This window comes from Carya illinoinensis, chromosome 12 (genome assembly GCF_018687715.1).
Source record: "Carya illinoinensis cultivar Pawnee chromosome 12, C.illinoinensisPawnee_v1, whole genome shotgun sequence".
NCBI lineage: Eukaryota > Viridiplantae > Streptophyta > Magnoliopsida > Fagales > Juglandaceae > Carya > Carya illinoinensis.
This window is the reverse complement of record NC_056763.1, coordinates 11,463,466-11,485,673: the sequence shown is the minus strand read 5'-3', so window position 1 is coordinate 11,485,673 and position 22,208 is coordinate 11,463,466. Positions and strand designations below refer to the sequence as shown.

The 22,208-nt window shown below is 35.5% G+C and overlaps 1 non-coding gene across 1 annotated transcript; it reads right to left on the bottom strand.

The window, feature by feature from the left end:
- Positions 1–12,773: 12,773 nt before the first annotated feature.
- On the bottom strand, positions 12,774–12,880 carry LOC122290543. The gene has a single exon (XR_006236407.1). It is a non-coding gene; the product is annotated as a small nucleolar RNA R71 (small nucleolar RNA).
- Between the last annotated feature and the right edge of the window lie 9,328 nt (positions 12,881–22,208).

The window sequence follows — 22,208 nt, the reverse complement described above, 5'->3', positions numbered from 1 at the left end:
GCCTAATCTAGCATGCCATATTGAAGAGAAACATGTAGAAAATGTAAATTTATTATTAAAATCAAATTTGTCTTCTACATTATTTTGAATATTTATTACAAACAAACCACCACTCACATAACCTTTCCCCACAAATGACCCATATTTAATTACAATAACTTTATTGGATTGAAACAATAATGTGTAGCTTGCCCCACTAATTAGGTTTCTCCTCGCTTCTGATACGTAAAATACTTCTTTTAAAAGAAGATTATTTCCAGATGTTAATTTGAGTACAATTCTCCCTACTCCAAATACTTGTTTAGAGGTGGAGTTACCCATTGTCACTTTCATGCCACTTGTATCTTGATATGTTGAAAAAATATTGCAGTTAGAAGTGACATGTACATTGGCTCTTGGGTCTACTATCCAATCAGTAGCACTACAAGCCAAATAAACTTGGGGACTTATGGTTACATACCTTTCATTGTTTTCAATTGAGTCGGTCCTGGAAAGCATCGTATGAGCCTGTGCGTTAGGCAATTTTGGTTGTTCATTGCCTTGATTTTTCTTTTTCTTATAGCTACAATTTTTGGCCAAGTGACTCGGTTTGTTATAGTTAAAACAAACGAGTCTCTTATCATCTTTGTTGATATGGGACTTTGGTTTCAGATTATTCCCATAATTAGTTTTACCCTTATTGAATTTGGACTTATGATGTAATGGATTCTTATGTGTTTTATGACCTTTTACAATATTTGCTTTAGATTGAAAATCATAAACCAATGGTGGGACATGATCATTTTCCAAGTATTGTTCTTGGATATTAATGGAAGAGATCAATGTGATACCCCATTTTTACGTATATTTTCACTGAAAGAGTATTTTAATTTAATTAAAATATTAGTTCTTTTATTTTAAATTATTGTATTTTAATTAGATTTATTTAGTTGTAATATTTGTATTGTGGAGCTTTCTTAATATTAATTATCGTTTTGAATTTAAATTGCTGTGTAATTTAATTTAGTTTGTTTTTGGATTTAAAATTTAGTTGTTAGTTTTTACTAATTATTCATTATATTTTAGCTTGATGTGGTGTTTAAATTAATTTAGTCGTTTTATAGTTTTTAAAATTATTTTCGCTGGATCAGTTTTTGGACTCCAGAGGTGAGGATTAGACCTCATTTCTTTTCCCCATCTTTTCTTTTTCTCTTTTTTTTTTTCTTTTTTTTTCCTTTTTTTTTTTCTTTCTTTTTGTTTTTTCTTTCTTCCTTCCCGTTCTTCTCCTTCCGCGCGACGTGCTCTCTCTCTCTGCTCACTATTGTCGTTCTGCTTCTTAGCTCAGACTGCCGCCATCCGGCCACCGTGGCCTACACCACTCACCCAGTTCCCTCCGACCGGTGAACCTCCCCACCAAGTTTCACCTCCATCCGAGTCACCGTTAGCCGCCACAAGCTCCTCCAAGCCGCACGGTTTTTGTGCTTTTTCGCCGCCGTCGTTTCACCTCCGGCCACCATCTCTTCACCACTTCATCACCTACCTTTTGTCGTCCTAAACCACCCATTTCTAGCTCTGATCCGTTGCTGGAGCAGCTCCCATGAGCTCATCCTTGTTTTTGCCGTTTTTCACTTCCACCGCCACCCACGGCCAACTCTCACTTCCATTAGCTTCATAAATATCTCTAGGCCATTTCCCATCAATTTCAAGTCTTGGTTTGTCTCCGTTCGAAAGTGGGTATTTTACAACCCACAGCCACATTGTTTTTTCTCCGCCGTTTGCAGCTCCTTGATCCTTCGAAAATTATCATATAGCGCTGTAAATATTTTCCAAACTCTACTTTAGATTTAAATATATTATTACTTTTAGAATAAATTCATTGACTGGTTGGTTATTTCGGACTGAGTCCGAGGAGTCGGGGGTCGGATGGATTTGAGGACGGAGTTGTTTGTTATTGTTGATATTGTTATTTGTTGGATAAATTATGTCTTGAGGTGTGCATTTCATGGTGCATTCATGTGCATGTATTAAATTGAGAAAAACTGGTTTTATTTGTGTAAATGGGTTTTCGGGTGCGTGTGTATCACGACCCCAAGCCGAAATAGGGTATTATCTCAGTGGAGTTCCTTTGGTTATTTGGGAGTGTAATATACTGAGTGACGTCCCCTGGGTTGCTGCTGGGCGACAACGGGAGTGGGCGGGATGGTAACGCTCTTGTATCGACTCCGTAGCCCTTTGCTGGCGATGGCTAGAGGATGCTTGGCTTCGTACGCGCGGGATGCGGAACTGGGCATCGCTCGTTATGAAGTCACACGCATGGTCGTTACTCGTGGTGTGATGATGGGAGCCAGGGTGTTCAAATGACCCCTAGGAGAGGTCATGGTGCATTCGGTTAATGAAAATGGAAATGGATTTGAGACTTGGATTTTGGGCCATTTTTTGGGAAAATGGCGAGGTTTGGTTAAAGGAAATATTGTGAGCCAAATGTGACTTTTGGCGTGAGTTGGAAGGTAATATGTTTTTGGGGCCAAATTGGATTTTTGGCATGTGTGGAAAAATATGGATTTATGGGATATGTGTATTTGGCATTCTTGCATGCATATTGTTGAATTTAATATGTTTTTATCTTGTGGCGTTTGGAATATTACTTACCTGCGGCACCATTTTGGTACCGTAGATTTTGATGCAGATGTCGAGGAGGAGGAGGAGGCAGCTCCACCAGAGTTTTGATTTGGAGTTTTTATGCCTTGTAGTTTGGTTTTGAAATGATATTTGGGACTTGTAATATTTTATTATGTGTGGTTTAAATAAGTTTGTATTAAACAAAAAATTCTAGTACTTAGTTATAAGATTTTTATTATTCGTTGCGTGTTTTTAAGGTACACTTGTTGCATGTACACACACTTGACACTTAGCGATAGGATGGTGACCCGTGTTATCATCATCTCGACGCTTCGATTTCCACGTGGCCGTATGTGAGAATTGGGGACGTCACACTCTAACTCAATCTATCTCACTCTAACCCTCTCTCACTCTAACTCACTCTACCACTCTCTCTATCCTCTCTCACTTATCTGCATCCTCTTCTTCCTCTCTCTCTCTCTCTCTCTACAACTCTGTGCTCAGCTCTTAAATCATTCACGCACGGGATGAAGCAGATGGATCTGCTTTCCCGTGAGTGAAAGTTTTATATTCTGCTTCTAATACAATAAATGTTCGAACGTTCATTAATGAACGTTCGAACGTTTCACTCTCTTGCTAACGTAATATATTTTACGTTCGAACTCTAAGTTATTCCACCCAAATTCTGAACAATACATTCAAACATATTTATAATCCCGCCCACGTCATCAATTTAACGTTCGAACGTAAATATAAAATGTTCAAACGTTTTAGGGTCCGAAACTTAAGCGGGAAATCACCCGCCCATTTTTCAAATACGTTCGAACGTATAACATGTATGTTCGAACGTATTTGTACTATAATGTTATATATTATTATATCTTATATTATAGTATTTCATGAAAACTCAATTTTCATTGACTAAGTGAAAAAATAATCTTTATTAATTGTATATTATATATCATTTATATAATATAGTAAATCTACTATATATATAGTAGTGTATAAACTTTAATATTATATTAAATATTATATAAATATGAACATATTATATTATACTACTATATATTAATACTATTATATAAAGTCTTATGTGATATATATATTAATAGTATATATTGTACTATTAATATATAATATATAATATATGATAATGTAGTCTTATATAATATAGTACTATAGTCTATATATAGTAATACTATATACAAAATAGTCTATATATAGCATATATACTATATACTACTATAGTAAATGTATCTTATATACTATATAGTATATATACTAGAGTACTATAATATATAATATATACTATAGTAGTCTTATATAATATACTACTATAGTCTATATATAATAGATATACTATATACTACTATAGTAAATGCATGTCGTATATATAGTATATATACTATAAACAATATTATATTAAATACTATATATACTATATATATATTTAATATATATTATATAAACTAGATAGTATATATATTAATACTATTATATATACTATATGATATAAATAGTATCTATACTATATATATAGATAGTATATCTATTAATATAATATACTATTATATATACACTAGATTATATATTAGAATATATATAATATATATACTATATTATATAATATATAATATATATTATAGTACTCTAATATAATATACTACTATAATAGATTATATTAGTAATAATATAGTTATAATACATATACTATAATATAGTATATAATATATACTATAATATATACTAAATATTATAATATTTAATAAATGGCTTACTATAAAATATATCGTGTATATTTTGTTTAATAAATATTAGATAAACTATACTATACTATAGTTATATATTATATAGTTATTATCTATATAATATATATAATATTATATATATTATAATATCTTACTCCATGTGATATTTAACAAATTATATATATATATACTATACTATAGGTATTATATATTAGTACTTCTATAACTATATAAAAAATATAATTTACTTCATACACATTCGAATGTCATTCGTTTAACGTTCGAACGTTAACTATATATAAAGTCTTCACCGACGGCTGAATAAACTCATTTCGTCCTCTCCACTATCCGTACGTCGTTTCTCTACCACGGACGCTGCCGCATCTGCCGCCATACGCCACCGCAACCATCACTAAAAGGTAATGTGCCCTCCCCGTCTCCTATAGACTATTATATGCATTGGTGGGTTATTATATTCGAAACCCACCCAAGGTCGGATCGATATTCTTCTTGAATTTCCGGCCACCATTGGTTGTTAAACCTTAAACAACTACTATAGAAACATTCCCCATAGCCTATAGAGTAGTTTTATGGTTTTTTTTTTTTTGCTTCGAAACGCACGTTTCAAAAATTTTGGAAATGGCTGAGTTGACTTAGCCATTCTGTCTCGTACGTTTGAACGTTACAAAATAAACGTTCGAACATGTGACGTTTAAGTTTTTTATGTCTGAACGTTACGTTGTAACGTGCAAACGTAAAATTTCACATTCAAACGTTTTTATCCAATGTTTTCAGTGGACGTTGGATAAAACGTCCGAATGTAAACCGTTTGAATTCTTCCGTTAGAAAATACGTCCGAACGTGTGACGTTTCAAGTTCATTGTGTCTGAACGTTACAGTATAACGTTCGAATGTCACTCTGTGAATTTATTAAATGTACTATCGAACGTTTAAATATGAAGTTCGATACATACGTTCACACGTAAATAGAACATTCAAACGTATAATTAAGACGTTCGGATCAGATTTACGTTGCTGAGTACGTTCGAACGTTTATTCGAAGTTACATTCGGACGTAAGTTTTACATTCGGACCTCATTTTGTTATATTAGTTTGACTAAATACGTTCGAATGTTAATTATTTACGTTTGATTATTTAATATTACGTTCAAACGTCAAATCATTGTACATTCAGACATAATTTATTTCTAAGTAGCATAATTTTATAGTTCGAACGTCAATTGTGTAACGTTCGAACGTTTCTTTATTTAATTTAATTTCTATTTTCTCCTCTTATTATAGTCTATTTTGGGTATTTAAATAGTTGAATTTTTTAATATATTTACTGTCAAAATTATGTAAATTTATAATGATGATATTTTAATTTTGTATAATCCATATATGTCGTAATATGTATATATATCTGCAAAAATTTAGGGATTTTTTTATTATATTTTAACTTGTATTTTTTTTCCTCAGGATATGGCTCACTTTATGACAACGAGGAAACGAGGGAAAGATGGAGGCAATCCAGACATTGCTCGGCTTGGGGCATGAACTGTCATGGGTGAACGAGAAATTTTGATTAATCAGTTCGATGAGCTCAGCTAAGAGCGGAAGACGCTTAGAGACGTCTTTGTCATGAGAGACTGGGTCCCAATTTGCACATTGAGGGGAAAGATTTACCCCTCAATGCTCTTGGAGTTTTATATCGGGATGGCCACCATGCCTAATGATGCATCATCCCATATCCTCACTATACGTGGTGTACAGTTTGAGTTCTCGGTGGATATTATCGCCGAGTTACTCCAAATTTCCCGGATACTGCTTGTTGCGCCTAAACTTTGATTCAAATTAATGAACCAAAAATTTAGTGCAGTTTTACCTGCAAGTATACAGGTGTTGTAGTATCTTACAGGATCGAATTCATAGGGATTGACTTTTGTGATAAAGAAAATAAATTCAGACAATGAAACGAAATTACTAAAAGAAACGTGCAATCAAATGAAGATTGATAAAATAATTGAATCAAACTAAAATGATAAAATGAATTGATATGGAGAAATACTAAGGTTTCAAGGATTCATCTAATAATTTATGATATTGTTTCTGGTCGATTTACTTCAATTAAACTAAAATAATGATTCCGTTTAATTGGAAGATTTAGCATTTAAGATCAAGAAAAAATAGTCACTTATGATTGAGCGTGAACGATTGATGATTAAAACATTCACAAATCTATTTGAATATCACACGGATTCCTCAAGCATTCACTGTATTCGAAAATCACAATGAATCAAGATGAATATATAGATAACCAAAATATTCGATAATAAAATCCTTCAATCGATCAAGTTCACAAAATAAATTTTATGTGGATCCGAAAACAATATTTAAATTATTAAACTTCACCTCTAACCCTAGTATGAAAATTTAGCCAAACATATTTATTACAAATACTATAGAAATCACATAAATATTCTTTATTAGAAAACTAAAATAAAACATAAGAAATACTAAGCAACAATTTAGAAATAATAGAGTTTGGAATCCAGTTGATGTCAAGAGAATAAAATCCACGTTATCGTGGAACTGCAGAAAATAGAAATGAAGCTAGCAAGACTGGGCAAGAACTCCCCTTCAATTCCCTCTCTCCACCGAATTCTCTTCAAGAAAAATAAACTCAAGCACCCATCGACACCTCTCTCTAATTCTGGAAACTGACCGACTACTTCCCTCTGCAATCAACCAAGACAAATCCCAACCAATTAAATTACTCCAGCTGATTCCCTTCAACCCCAGAAAAATTAACAACCGACTCACTTTCTTTCACTCACCCTCTCTAGTTCTCAGCACAAAACTCCAGCACGTCTCCCTCTCAACTCACACTTCTCTACCTCTCTACTCGGTGCTTCCTCAATTACCACACGTCTCCTTTCCAACATAAAAGAGAAGAACCAGCCAATTAAATGACTCCAGCCAATTCCTTTCAACCCCTGCACCGACACTTCTTTTTCTCACAACACTCACATGTCTCTCTCTACTCATGCACCCACCATAACTCTCTCTATGTCTCTTCCTCCTTTTCCTCTTTCCGTCCAGCAATATATATATATATATATATATGCAGCTGCTTCAAGTCGGTCCAAACTCCCTCCTCCAATCACAATTCATTCCAGCCGACTCAATCACCACCGATTTTCACTCCTCACTCCCCTTCAATCACGACACCTCTTTACTCACCCACTCTCCTATCTTTTCTCTCCGTCCAAGTAATGCACGACACTTCCATTCGTTCTTTTTTTTTTTTTTTTTTTTTTTTTTTTTTTTTTTTCCAGCCCACATGCCTTCACGTTTCAGCCCCTTTTAGACTTTGACTTTGCATGTATTTGCCCACTGCAAAACATTTTCTTCATCGCATGTGTTTATGAACAATCAAGATAAGAAAGTCACCACCGAAAAGTCATCTTCAATATCTTTTTTCAGCTGCCAAGTACACTTCCTTTCTTCTTTTCATTATTCTCAATTAATATGCACTTTTAGTCAAAAGTTCCAACCGAATTCTATTTGAATTTTATTTAAGCTTAAAATAAGAAAAAAAGAAATAACACTAAAAAATAAATTAAAAGAAAAATAGATTATAAAAAATATATTATATTTGTGAGAAAATATTGTCCCATTAAATCATAGTTATAAAATTAAGCATAAACATGATATTAATCAATTAAAAATCACAACTCATATTTATGCTTATTAACCATTTTTCTATCTAAAACTAATAATAGTATCACGAAAAATTTAAAATACATTGGTTTTAAATAGCTAAACTATGCAATATTTCAGCTCAATCACACCCCCCCAACTATCTTTTTGCTAATCTTTGAGCAAAATAGTGAAAATTAATTAAGATGAACATTGCATAAAACTCGAAATTCAAACAAAAACAATCAAACATAATTCTGAATTCTCACAAAGAATTAATTCGTGACACTCAACACCAGGAGTTGTATCCACAAGGAAAGTCTCAATAACTGTTCACATAGAATTGTGGCAAATATCTCAGAACTCGGATATGTGTGTGTGGCTAAACCTGTGTCTGTTCCTCACTAATAAGCATGATTTATCATAGGATTTTTCAACTTTAAGATTAATCATTATTGATTCTAACTACCTCAAAGCCTGAGGGACTAGCTGTTTTCACGCCAACTTTGTTTAAAGGTTGAACACTCAACCCCCAAAGTTTTGGGTAACTGTTTCTAGCCCTTTATTTAGGAAAACTTACATGATTTTCCTTTTTCTTTTTTTTTTAATTATTTATTTTTATTTATTTATTTATTTATTTATTTTTTCATAAGGCTCAGTAGTCCTGCAGTTTACTTTTCCTGTTTTAAATCAAAGAACATTAATGAGGAACACTACAAGTGTAAGCATGTGCAAAATGTTCTTTCAAAACTTGCCCTTCATTCTATATAAATCATACTAATTCTCATTTTTGTAAATATCGCATCCCGATGTTTCAAGTCACTCTCAACAAAATATGAGGCATCATAGGTCATGTCCTATGCTTAAGGTTGAAAATAAATCTTCACAAAATAATTCCACTCAACTAATCCACCAAGATACTCAAATTTTACAAAAATGTCAGAAGTGTGTGTTAATCATTTATGTTTCAATGCACCTCACAAAGAATTTTTTTTATTTATTTTTTTATTATTATTATTTTTTTAGGTACTAATAAATTTTTAACAGAAAACCCTCCCCCCAACTAAATGTGACATTGTCCTCAATGTTCAGCAATTGAATGCTCGATGATGTATGTTATACAGGCATGAATTGAAGTAAGATAAACACTACAGAACATATATTGAGACGAAAATGATTAAACAGAGAGGAAAGAATTCACCTGAGATACTTGAGTGCACACAAGGAGTAGATTTCTGTCAAAGTTAAAAAAAAAACACAAAAAGAAAAAGAAAGAAAAAAAAACAAAACAAGCAAATACGATATATACAATGAAGAATCAGAAATTAATTCTGATAAGTAGGATCCTCCAGAGTAGTGGACTCAACCTCTGGAGTAAAATCATCCAAAAATGGTTTCAACCTTTGTCCATTAACTTTAAAAACATTACCATTCTCTGGATTTTCTATCTCAATGGCCCCAAAAGGATAAACAATTTTTACAATAAAGGGGTCAATCCATCGGGATTGAAGCTTGCCAGGAAATAAATGGAGCCTTGAATTATACAATAAAAATTTTTGAGAAGGCTTAAAAGATTTTCGAAAAAGATTTTTGTCATGAAAAATTTTCATTCTTTCCTTGGCAATGCTAAGAGTTTTCATAAGCTTCATTCCTGATTTCCTCTAATTCATTAAGCTGAAACTTACAAAGAGAGCAAGCTTTATCCACATCAAAATTAAATTGTTTGATTGCCCAGTAAGCTTTGTGTTCCAATTCCATAAGTAAGCGACATGCCTTTCCAAAAATGAGTCGATATGGGGACATACCAATCGGGGTTTTAAAAGTAGTGCGGTATGCTCAAAGTGCATCGGTTAGTCGTAAAGACCAATCTTTACGACTTGGGTTAACCGTCTTTTCTAAAATTGTTTTGATCTCCCGATTAGATACCTCAACTTGGCCACTTGTTTGTGGATGATAAGGGGTAGCAACCTTATTAGTAATACCATATTTTCGCATTAAGGCCTTGAAAGGCTTATTATAAAAATGTTTGCCCCCATCACTGATAATGGCTCGAGGTGTTCCAAACCTCGATAAAATATTTTCTTTCAAAAATTTTAGTACCACTTTGTGGTCATTGTTTTTGCATGGAAAAGCCTCAATCCATTTGGACACACAATCCACAGCTACCATAATGTAGAGATTGCCAAAAGAAACTGGGAAGGGTCCCATGAAGTCGATGCCCCAACAATCAAATATTTCAACAACCAAAATTGGATTTAATGGCATCATACTCCGGCGGGTAATCCCTTCCAACATTTGAAAACGCTCACAAGTGTCCTTGAAAATGGTAGGCCAATAGAAACCACATTGCAAAATTTTAAAAGCAGTTTTCTTTCCTAAAAAATTGCAACCACATACCCCATAGTGACAAAAAGCTATCACGCTTTGAAATTCGTTATTGGGAACACATCGTTTAATTATCTGATCTGGGCAATATTTGAACAGATATGGATCATCCCAAAAGAATTTTCTTACCTCCACAAAAAATTTCCTCTTATCTTGTTGAGTCCAAATGTGAGGAATTTCACCTGTAGCAAGAAAATTAGCAATGTCAGCGTACCATAGCACTTGAGATATACCAAAAAGTTACTCATATGGAAATGTGTCTTTAATAGGAACTGTCTCTATGGAATCTGAAAGAACAAGTCTAGACAGATGATCAGCAACAACATTCTCAACCCCTTTTTTATCTTTGATTATTAAATCAAATTCTTGCAGCAAAAGGATCCATCTAAGTAACCTGGGCTTTGCATCTTGATGACTTGCAAAATTTCATATTGCAGATTTTACAAGTTCGCTTGAGCGGAGGCTTTTGGCCGCTCGAGCAAATTCAGGCAGATTCAAACGCTCGACTGCCGCTCGACAGGGAGCTCGAGCGGGTTGCTGAAAATCAAAGATCGCTCGAGCGGAGACATTCGCCGCTCGAGCGAAATTAGGCAGAGTCGAGTGCTCGATGTGCGCTAGATAGGATGCTCGAGCGAAATCAGACAGAGTCGAACGCTCGATGTGCGCTCGACACCCCGCTCGAGCGAACATCGTATTTTGACAGATTTTAGGTTTTCCGCCGTCACACCATATAAAAGCAATTTTTCACTCTAGGGCCGCGACTTTTGACATGAGAACACTTCTTGGGACAGAAAAACATAGCTAGAGGGATTCAAATCATCTGTTTTGGAGAGGGAATTCCAATTATTGCACGTATGTTAGAATCATACACGAGCATGGACGGGAGAAAAGCGTTGAATCGTTCCCTTGAGCTTTTGAAGACGATTTGCGGCTGTAAGGAGGATTTTTTTCAGTGTTTATTTTCTTCCAATCTTCTCAGAACATTTATGGTGAATTCGTTTATGTTGAATTCCATTTCTAGCATGAGCTAAATTTACTTTATTCTAGGAAAACGATGTAACCTATTTCCAAACTATGCTTGGTTGTCTATGCTAATTTAATGCAATTCTCTCTTTGTTTATCTGATTTATTCTGAGTTTATTGCTTCTAATTAACCGGCCATTGATTAGATGATAATTAATCTTGTGATTTGCTATCGAAAGAGGGAATCATAGGGTAGATCTTGGATATTTCAGCATAGGTAAGTATAGAGATCGAAAGACTTGCATGAACCTATGTAGTAATTAAATCTTTGGTCTTATTGCATCCTTGATTATTGAATTTGCATATTCTTGTGTGAATTGATAACCAAGAGTCAATTCCAATTGACTATCGAAAGAGGCTTTTGGATGATTTAGAGATTTGCTAATAGACAAAAGAGATTTAAATTAAGTTAGCTGGATGAGAAAAGCATAGTGAAGAATTAGGTGAAATCGATTTCCTAGAAGTTTTCTTCCCCATTAAGTTGATCTTCGAACGTCAGTTTTGTTTCCTTTGCATATTTCCCTTTGAGTTGATCTTAGTTTAATTTGCAACTACAAAAAAATCTTAGTGATTCCTCTAGATAAAATTAAGTTTAGTATAATTTTGGTATTTGGCATAAGTAAGGTACTAATCCCTAAGGACGATACTCTTCTTATTACTTTACTATAAAACTACAAGACTATGCACTTGCAGTTTTGCACCGGTCAAGTTTTTGGCACCGTTGCCGGGGATTGGTTTATTCTTATTCTTTTTGTCAATATCGATACAAAGCAATCTTGGTTTTAATTTAGAATTTTGTTTTAATTTGTTCTACAGGTGTGTTTTTGACATTGGATGTGCCGTGCTAGATCTCGTGATATTATTCCTGTTGATCCGGAGATTGAAAGAACTCTTAGATCACTAAGAAGAAATAAGATACTAGCCATGGCTAAAGAAGATCGTGAGGTACTACCACGCACCTTGAAGGACTATGTACGGCCAGTTGTGAATGGAAATTACTCGAGCATAATGCGCCAGCCAATCAATGCCAACAACTTTGAGCTCAAACCAGCTTTGATTAGCATGGTGCAGCAGGCTCAATTTAGCGGATCGCCACTGGATGATCCCAATATTCATTTGGCAATGTTCTTGGAGATTTGTGACATTGTGAAGATCAATGGTGTTACTGAAGACACCATTAGACTGAGATTGTTTCCTTTTTCTTTGAGGGACAAGGCTAGAGGTTGGCTACAATCTCTACAACGGGGACGCATCGTTAGTTGGCAGGACATGGCTGAGAGGTTTCTTGCTAAATTCTTTCCTCCTGCAAAAACAGCCCAACTCAGGAGTGAGATTGGCCAGTTTAAGCAAAATGATTTTGAGTCACTCTATGAAGCGTGAGAGAGGTATAAAGACTTGGTTCGACGTTGCCCACAACATGGATTGCCAGATTGGTTGCAAGTTCAGATGTTCTATAATGGGTTAAATGGGCAAACTCGAACTATAGTTGATGCTGCTTCTGGTGGAATTTTGATGTCGAAGACAGCTGAAGGTGCTACTGCACTTTTGGAAGAAATGGCCTCAAACAATTATCAATGGCCAACTGAGAGGATTTTGGTTAAGAAGGTTGCTGGAATTCATGACTTAGAGCCGATAGCAGCCCTTTCAGCTCAAGTTGCTACTCTATCTCATCAGATTTCAGCCTTGACAACACAAAGGATACCACAAAGTACAGAATATGTTGCATCTACAAGTATGATAGTTCCAAGCAATGAGGCGAGTCAAGAACAAGTTCAATATGTCAACAATCGGAACTACAACTATCGTGGTAATCCTATGCCAAATTACTATCATCCAGGGCTTAGAAATCATGAGAATCTTTCATATGGAAATACAAAGAACGTGTTGCAACCTCAACCTCCTCCAGGATTTGATAGCCAACCAAGCGAGAAGAAGATGTCATTTGAGGATGCCATGGTTTCCTTTGTTCAGGAGACCAATGCAAGGTTTAAAAAGACTGATTCAAGGTTGGACAACATTGAGACTAATTGTAGCAATATGAGAGCCACTATGAAGAATCTTGAAGTGCAAATTGGGCAACTAGCCACTACCATCAATGCCCAACAAAGAGGAGCTTTTCCTGGCAACACTGAAGTGAATCCAAAAGAACAATGCAAGGCCATCACACTTAGGAGTGAAAAAGAAATTGAGAGGGCACCATTAAAGGAGAGCAAGTCCACCCCTACCGCTGCGAACAATGGCCAAAGCAAAGATCAAGTAGAAGAAGAGGAGATTGTCAATGATACACTAGAGGAGACCGACTTGCCTCCTACAATTTCATTTCCTGACAATCCTCCTATTCTTGCTCCTCCACTTCCTTACCCTCAGCGTTTTCAAAAGCAAAAACTAAATAAGCAATTTTCTAAGTTTTTGGATATTTTTAAGAAAATTCACATTAATATTCCTTTTGCAGATGCTTTGGAACAAATGCCAAATTATGTCAAATTTCTGAAGGACATCATTTCCAAGAAGAGAAGATTGGAAGAGTTTGAAACAGTGAAGCTCTCTGAAGAATGCAGTGCCATTCTTCAAAAGAAATTGCCTCAAAAATTAAAAGATCCGGGGAGTTTCACTTTACCTTGCACTATTGGAGATTCATTTTTTGATAGAGTCTTATGTGATCTTGGTGCTAGCATTAATCTTATGCCACTTTCTATTTGCAAGAAATTAGGACTGGGAGAGATGAAGCATACAACAATTTCTTTGCAACTAGCGGATCGGTCCATCAAGTATCCACGTGGAGTCATAGAAGATGTATTGGTAAAGGTGGATAAGTTTATTTTTCCTGCTGATTTTGTGGTGTTAGATATGGAGGAAGATGAAGATGTCCCTCTAATTCTTGGCCGACCATTCTTGGCCACGGGAAGAGCTTTAATTGATGTTCAAAAGGGTGAATTGACATTGAGAGTAAACAAGGAAGAGGTTATGTTCAACATCTACCAAGCTATGAAATTTCCAGAAGATACAAGTATTTGCTTTCGGGTAGATGTCATTAAGCAATGTGTAGAAGAGGCCTTTCAAGAAGATATGCCATCCGATCACCTAGAACGCTGTATCACCACTTCATCTCATGCTTTTGATTTTAATAATTCTGCTGTTTGTGAATCTGACTTGCCTTTTGTTAGTGAAGAATTTCTCCACTACGTTTTTGCTTTGGGAGCATTGCAGCAGGTTACATCACTTAGTAATGAAGTGGGGAAGCTAGAGCCGGTGGTACCAAAGGTTGAATCTGAAATTGTGAAAGCAAAGATGTAGAAAAATACAACTCCGGAGTTGAAGCAATTACCTGAGCATCTTCGCTATGCATTCTTGGGTGATAGTGATACCTTTCCAGTGATTGTTGCTACATCACTCACACCCGAAGAAGAGGAAAAGTTGCTGCGTGTATTGAGGGAGCATAGAACAGCCTTGGGATGGACTATTTCTGACATAAAAGGAATAAGTCCCTCCATTTGTATGCACAAGATTTTAATGGAGGGGCTTTACAAGCCAACGATCGAGCACCAAAGAAGATTAAATCCAGTAATGAAGGAAGTAGTGAGAGCTGAAATTTTGAAACTCCTTAATGCTGGAATTATATATGCTATTTCAGAAAGTTCATGGGTAAGTCCAGTGCAAGTTGTACCAAAGAAGGTGGAATGACGGTAGTGAAAAATGACAATAATGAGTTCATTCCTACAAGAACGGTCACGGGATGGCGTGTATGCATGGATTACCGCAAGTTGAATAAAGCAACAAGGAAGGATCATTTTCCACTTCCATTCATTGATCAAATGTTGGATCGATTGGCTGGGTACTCCTACTATTGTTTTTTGGATGGTTATTCGGGATATAATCAGATTGCTATAGCTCCTGAAGATCAAGAGAAAACTACATTCACATGCCCCTATGGAACATTTGCTTTTAGGAGGATGCCCTTTGGATTGTGCAATGCCCCTGCGACATTTCAACGTTGCATGATGGCTATCTTTTCTGACATGGTGGAAGATATAATGGAAGTATTCATGGATGACTTTTCAGTTTTTGGTACATCTTTTGATCATTGTTTGCATAACTTAACTCTTGTTTTGCAGAGATGTGAAGATAAAAATCTAGTCCTAAACTGGGAGAAGTGTCATTTCATGGTTCAAGAAGGGATTGTGCTGGGCCATAGAGTGTCATCTAAAGGAATTGAGGTGGATCGAGCCAAAATTGCAGCCATAGAGAAACTACCACCTCCAAAGAATGTGAAGGGAATCAGAAGTTTTCTGGGACATACGGGATTTTATAGAAGATTTATCAAGGATTTTTCTAAACTCTCTAAACCTTTATGTAATCTTCTTGAGAAAATTCTGCATTTGACTTTGATGTTGTTTGTTTGCAGGCCTTTAATGCACTCAAGGAGAAGCTAATTTCAGCACCAATTGTGATTGTGCCTGATTGGAGTCAACCTTTTGAAGTTATGTGCGATGCAAGTGACTTTGCAATTGGAGCAGTGTTGGGGCAAAAGCGAGACAAGCTGTTTAGAGCCATCTATTATGCAAGCCGGACATTGAATGAAACTCAATTGAATTATACGACAACTGAGAATGAGATGCTTGCTGTGGTGTTTGCTTGTGACAAATTTCGGTCTTACCTCATTGGTACAAAGGTGATAGTGTTCACTGATCATGCATCACTTCGCTATTTGTTTGGCAAGAAGGATGCTAAGCCTAGGCTAATTCGTTGGATCCTCCTTTTTCAAGAATTTGATTTGGAGATTCGAGACAAGAAAGGAAGTGAAAATTTAGTGGCTGACCATCTCTCTCGGTTAGAGCAAGAGGAAGAAAGACCAGATTCAGTGGTCCAAGAGGCATTTCTTGATGAGCAGTTGTTTGCATGTGAGATCAAGCTTCCGTGGTATGCTGATATTGTCAACTATCTAGCTTGTAAAGTTTTACCACCTGATCTTACTTACCATCAACGTAAGAAAGTTTTGCATGATGTGAATTATTATCTTTGGGATGAGCCTTTGTTGTTCAAAGGATGCCCTGATCAAATCATTAGGAGATGTGTGCCAGAAGAAGAGATGCAAGACATCCTCCATCATTGCCATTCCTCATCATATGGAGGACACTTTGGAGCCACCCGTACAGCAGCTAAGGTACTTCAAAGTGGGTTCTTTTGGCGTTCCATTTTTCGTGATAGTTACACTTTGGTGAAAACTTGTGACCGGTGCCAACGTATGGGAAATATTTCAAGGCGTCATGAGTTACCATTGAAAGGTATCTTAGAAGTTAAGTTGTTTGATGTTTGGGGAATAGATTTTATGGGGCCTTTTCCTCCTTCTTTTGGTTTTGCTTATATCTTATTAGTAGTTGACTATGTGTCAAAATGGGTGGAAGCAATTGCTACAATAACAAATGATGCAAAGGTAGTGCTCAAATTTCTGCACAAGAACATATTCACAAGATTTGGCACTCCACGAGCTATTATTAGTGATGAAGGGACTCACTTTTGCAACAAGTTGTTTGAGAATCTTTTGTCTAAATATGGTGTGAAGCACAAGATAGCACTTGCTTACCATCCTCAAACTAATGGTCAAGCTGAAATTTCAAATAGAGAGATCAAGAACATCCTTGAGAAGACGGTCAAAATCAATAGAAAGGATTGGGCGAAGAAGCTTGATGATGCTTTGTGGGCATACCGTACAGCCTTTAAAACACCTATCGGGATGTCTCCATACCGATTAGTGTTTGGAAAGGCATGTCATCTTCCTATAGAGTTGGAGCATAGAGCTTATTGGGCTGTAAAAAAGTTTAATTTTGATTTGAAGGCAGCAGGTGAAAAGCGACTTCTTCAATTGAATGAGATGGAAGAGTTCAGGAATGATGCATATGAAAATGCAACGATCTATAAAGAAAAGACGAAGAAGTGGCATGATAAACAGATTCTCAGGCGAGAGTTTGCTCCAGGACAACAAGTTTTACTCTTCAATTCACGACTCAAACTCTTTCCAGGAAAGTTGAAATCAAGATGGACGGGTCCTTATACAATTCATGAACTTTTCTCTTTTGGAGCAGTAGATTTGAAGGACAAGACAGGGAATATTTTTAGAGTTAATGGTCAGAGATTGAAGCACTACTATGGAGAGCAAATGGAGAGGAGCTATCCATTTATTCCTCTTGGAGATCTTAATTGATGATGATTGAAAAGTCTGGCTATAGACTTTAAAACAAGTGCTTATGGGAGGTAACCCATAGATCTATCTTTCATTCTTTCATTTATTTTATTATCTTTATTTATTTAAGTTTTAATAAATTGGTTTTTGATGCAGGTTTATTTAGCATGAATAAAGAGCTGAAAAATTCTAATCCACGGAAGATTCACCATGAAACCAGGGAAGTTCCTTTATTTCTGCAATCTTTTTTACTTTTGCATTACAATGAGGACATTGTGTAGTTTAAGTTTGGGGGTGTAAACTCCTTAATCATTTGATCCTCTTGTTTTCTAAGTCTTGGGTTGTTGATGGGATGTTTGATTCTCATACCAAGCATGCATTGGAGTAAGATTGAATTCTCTATGACTCTGAAATTTGTGATTGAAGATGGTTTTGAGAAAAATTTTCAAAAATTTCTTTTATGTCAAGTGAAGTTTTGTGGGTACTTTGGTTTAAATCTTTGACCTTGAACACAATTGAGCACATAGTCGTTTTTCTCTTATTCCATTTTGCTTATGAAGAGAAGAAGTTGAATTAATTGAAAGAGGGGGGTTCGATTTTGCTTTGCTCTAGAATCCGTTGATGGGTCATTGAGACGAAATCCTAGTTGAGACCAAATATTAGAGAAATGATCTAGGCATTTCTTTGGCATAACCAAAAAGTTTTCCCAGCCGTCCTAAATGTCATGACATCATTACATGGTGTGTTTCCATAGTCAACCCCCTTAAGCCTTCATAAGCCTTTATTTATTCTTTGAACTACATAAACCATGCCAGCTCTAAGCCTGAAAAACAATGAATCTACCTTTGATAGTTTGAGAAAATACTTTGGTGGAGAGTTACATTTAAAAGAGAAAAATTGGTTTTATGATGAATCGTATTATCTTTGCTTTGATTGATCAAAGAAGAAGAAGGAAGGAAGTGACTGAAAAAAAAAAAAAAAAAGAAGAAGAAGAAGAAGAAAAGATAAAGAAAAAGAAAAAGAAGTCGCTAAGCGGAGTGTGAATTACATCAGATTTTGTTAAGAGAATTGTTGATATTACATCAGTGATTACAGCAATAATAATGCCACAAGTATGAGCATATTGCCAAGAAAGAGCTATGATTTGAATCATGTGGGTTTCTCTTTTAATGTTCTTTTCACTAAGTATTTTCTCAGTTTGATTTAATTTCCCATATCCAGTTCTTTCTTAACTCTCACCCTGTGGCCTATCATTACAACCTTATTAAAGACCTTTTGATCTCTGATTTTGGTGTTGACTACATTAGTGAAGAGGATTTCTGAAAATTGGACTTATGGGGTTAAGTTTTAAGAGAATTTTTCTAATTTTGGTTGTTCTACTTTTATCTGAGTTTGTAGGTGGTTTGAGGTTAAATTGACTATATCACACACACACTCAAGGTCTTAGCTTTAGGTTGAAGTAAACGCCTAACTCTTGATTGAGAAATTGCAAAATTTTTGATTGATTTTCCTGCCATCTTTGATGTTAAAAGAGTAAGATAATAGAGATAAAATCTAAATTCATAAAAGTTTGGTGAGTGATGATACTTCTCTTTCGGGTTGAGTCGATATTGCCTAAACTATCATTTGCTTTTCTTTTTTGTTTGAGGACAAACAAAGTTGTAAGTTTGGGAGTATTTGATGACTTGCAAAATTTCATATTGCAGATTTTACAAGTTCACTCGAGCAAAGGCTTTTGGCCGCTCGAGCGAATTCAGGCAGATTCAAACGTTCAACTGTCGCTCGACAAGGAGCTCGAGCGGGTTGCTGAAAAACAAAGATCGCTCGAGCGGAGACATTGGCCGCTTGAGCAAAATCAGGCAGAGTCGAACGCTCGATGTGCGCTAGATAGGATGCTCGAGCGAAATCAGACAGAGTCGAACGCTCGATGTGCGCTCGACACCCCGCTCGAGCGAACATCGTATTTTGAAAGATTTTAGATTTTCCGCTGTCACACCATATAAAAGCAATTTTTCACTCTAGGGCCGCGACTTTTGACTTGAGAACACTTCTTAGGACAGAAAAACATAGCTAGAGGGATTCGAATCATCTGTTTTGAAGAGGGAATTCCAATTATTGCACGTACGTTGGAATCATACACGAGCACGGACGGGAGAAAAGTGTTGAATCGTTCCCTTGAGCTTTTGAAGACGATTTGCGGCTGCAAGGAGGATTTTTTTCAGTGTTTATTTTCTTCCAATCTTTTCAGAACAATTATGGTGAATTCGTTTATGTTGAATTCCATTTCTAGCATGAGCTAAATTTACTTTATTCTAGGAAAACGATGTAACCTATTTCCAAACTATGCTTGGTTGTCTATGCTAATTTAATGCAATTCTCTCTTTGTTTATCTGATTTATTCTGAGTTTATTACTTCTAATTAACTGACCATTGATTAGATGATAATTAATCTTGTGATTTGCTATCGAAAGAGGGAATCATAGGGTAGATCTTGGATATTTTAGCATAGGTAAGTATAGAGATCGAAAGACTTGTATGAACCTATGTAGTAATTAAATATTTGGTCTTATTGCATCCTTGATTATTGAATTTGCATATTCTTGTGTGAATTGATAACCAAGAGTCAATTCCAATTGACTATTGAAAGAGGCTTTTGGATGATTTAGAGATTTGCTAATAGACAAAAGAGATTTAAATTAAGTTAGCTGGATGAGAAAAGCATAGTGAAGAATTAGGTGAAATCGATTTCCTAGAAGTTTTCTTCCCCATTAAGTTGATCTTTGAACGTCAGTTTTGTTTCCTTTGCATATTTCCCTTTGAGTTGATTTTAGTTTAATTTGCAACTACAAAAAAATCTTAGTGATTCCTCTAGATAAAATCAAGTTTAGTATAATTTTGGTATTTGGCATAAGTAAGGTACCAATCCCCGAGGACGATACTCTTCTTATTACTTTACTATAAAACTACGATACTGTGCACTTGCAGTTTTACACCGGTCACATCTTTTTTCGCTAAAAGGTACTTTAACGCAGCATGATCAGTAAAGATGACAATTTGAGATCCAATCAAATAAGAGCAAAATTTGTCAAGTGCAAAAATTACTGCAAGTAGCTCTTTTTCAGTTGTTGAATAATTCATTTGAGCACTATTTAAAGTTCTACTTGCATAATAAATAACACAAGGCTTTTTGTCCTTACGTTGGCCCAACACAGCTCCAACAGCATAATCACTAGCATCACACATAATCTCAAATGGTAAATTCCAATCAGGTGATCGCATAATTGGGGCTGAAATCAACATACCTTTTAGCTTTGTAAAAGCTAACTCACAATCATTAGTCCACACAAAAGAATTTTCCTTTGACAATAAATTGCACAAAGGTCTAGAAATTGTGCTGAAGCCTTTAATGAACCTCCTGTAAAAACCTGCATGACCTAGTAAAGATTAGATATCCCTGATGTTTTTTGGGATGGGCAATTTAGAAATTAATTCAATTTTGGCCTTGTCCACTTCAAAACCTTGAGAAGAAACAATGTGACCAAGAACAATCCCTTGAGTGACCATAAAATGACACTTCTCCCAGTTTAAAATCAAATTCTTTTCTTTGCATCTAATCAGCACTCTTTCCAAATGAGTTAAGCATTCATCAAATGAATCACCAAAAATAGAAAAATTATCAATGAATATTTCAACGAAACGCTCTACCATGTAACTGAATATACTCATCATGCATCGTTGAAATGTAGCAGGAGCATTACAAAGTTCGAATGGCATCCTTCAATATGCAAAGGTACCAAATGGAGATGTAAAAGTGGTCTTTTCTTGATCTTCAGGAACAATCTCAATTTGGTTATATCCAGAATAACCATCTAGGAAGCAATAGAATTTATGGCCCGCTACACGTTCAATGATTTGATCCATGAATGGTAGGGGAAAATGATCCTTTCTGGTGATAGAATTAAGTTTTCTGTAGTCAATGCACATACACCAACCATAGTAACTCTAGTTGGGATCAATTCATTATCAGCATTCTTAACTACAGTCACACCAGATTTCTTGGGTACCACCTGTGTAGGACTAACCCATTTGCTGTCAGAAATAGGGTAAATGATCCCTTACATCTAGAAGTTTTAACACCTCTGCTCTAACAACCTCTTTTATGTTGGGGTTGAATCTATGCTACATTTCTCTAGAGGGTTTAGAATTGTCCTCTAGATAAATCCTGTGGGTACAAATCAAAGGACTGATATCTTTGATATCAGCTATGGTCCATCCTATTGCCTCTTTGTGTTCAATGAGAACACCAATCAATTTGCTCTCCTGAATTTCATCCAGTTTTGATGAAATGACCACTAGTAATGTCTCTGCTTGAGCTAAAAATACATATTTGAGATCAGCAGGTAGAGGTTTCAAGTCAAGTTTTGGTGTTTGCACACTTGAAGGGAGAGACACGACATCATGAGGTGGTAATTCCTCAAAATGTGTTCTCCATTTATCAGTGTCCATTATAGGAGTAAATTCTAACAAAAAATTCATATATGCAAGCACAGAATCATCATCAAAATTTGTACCAT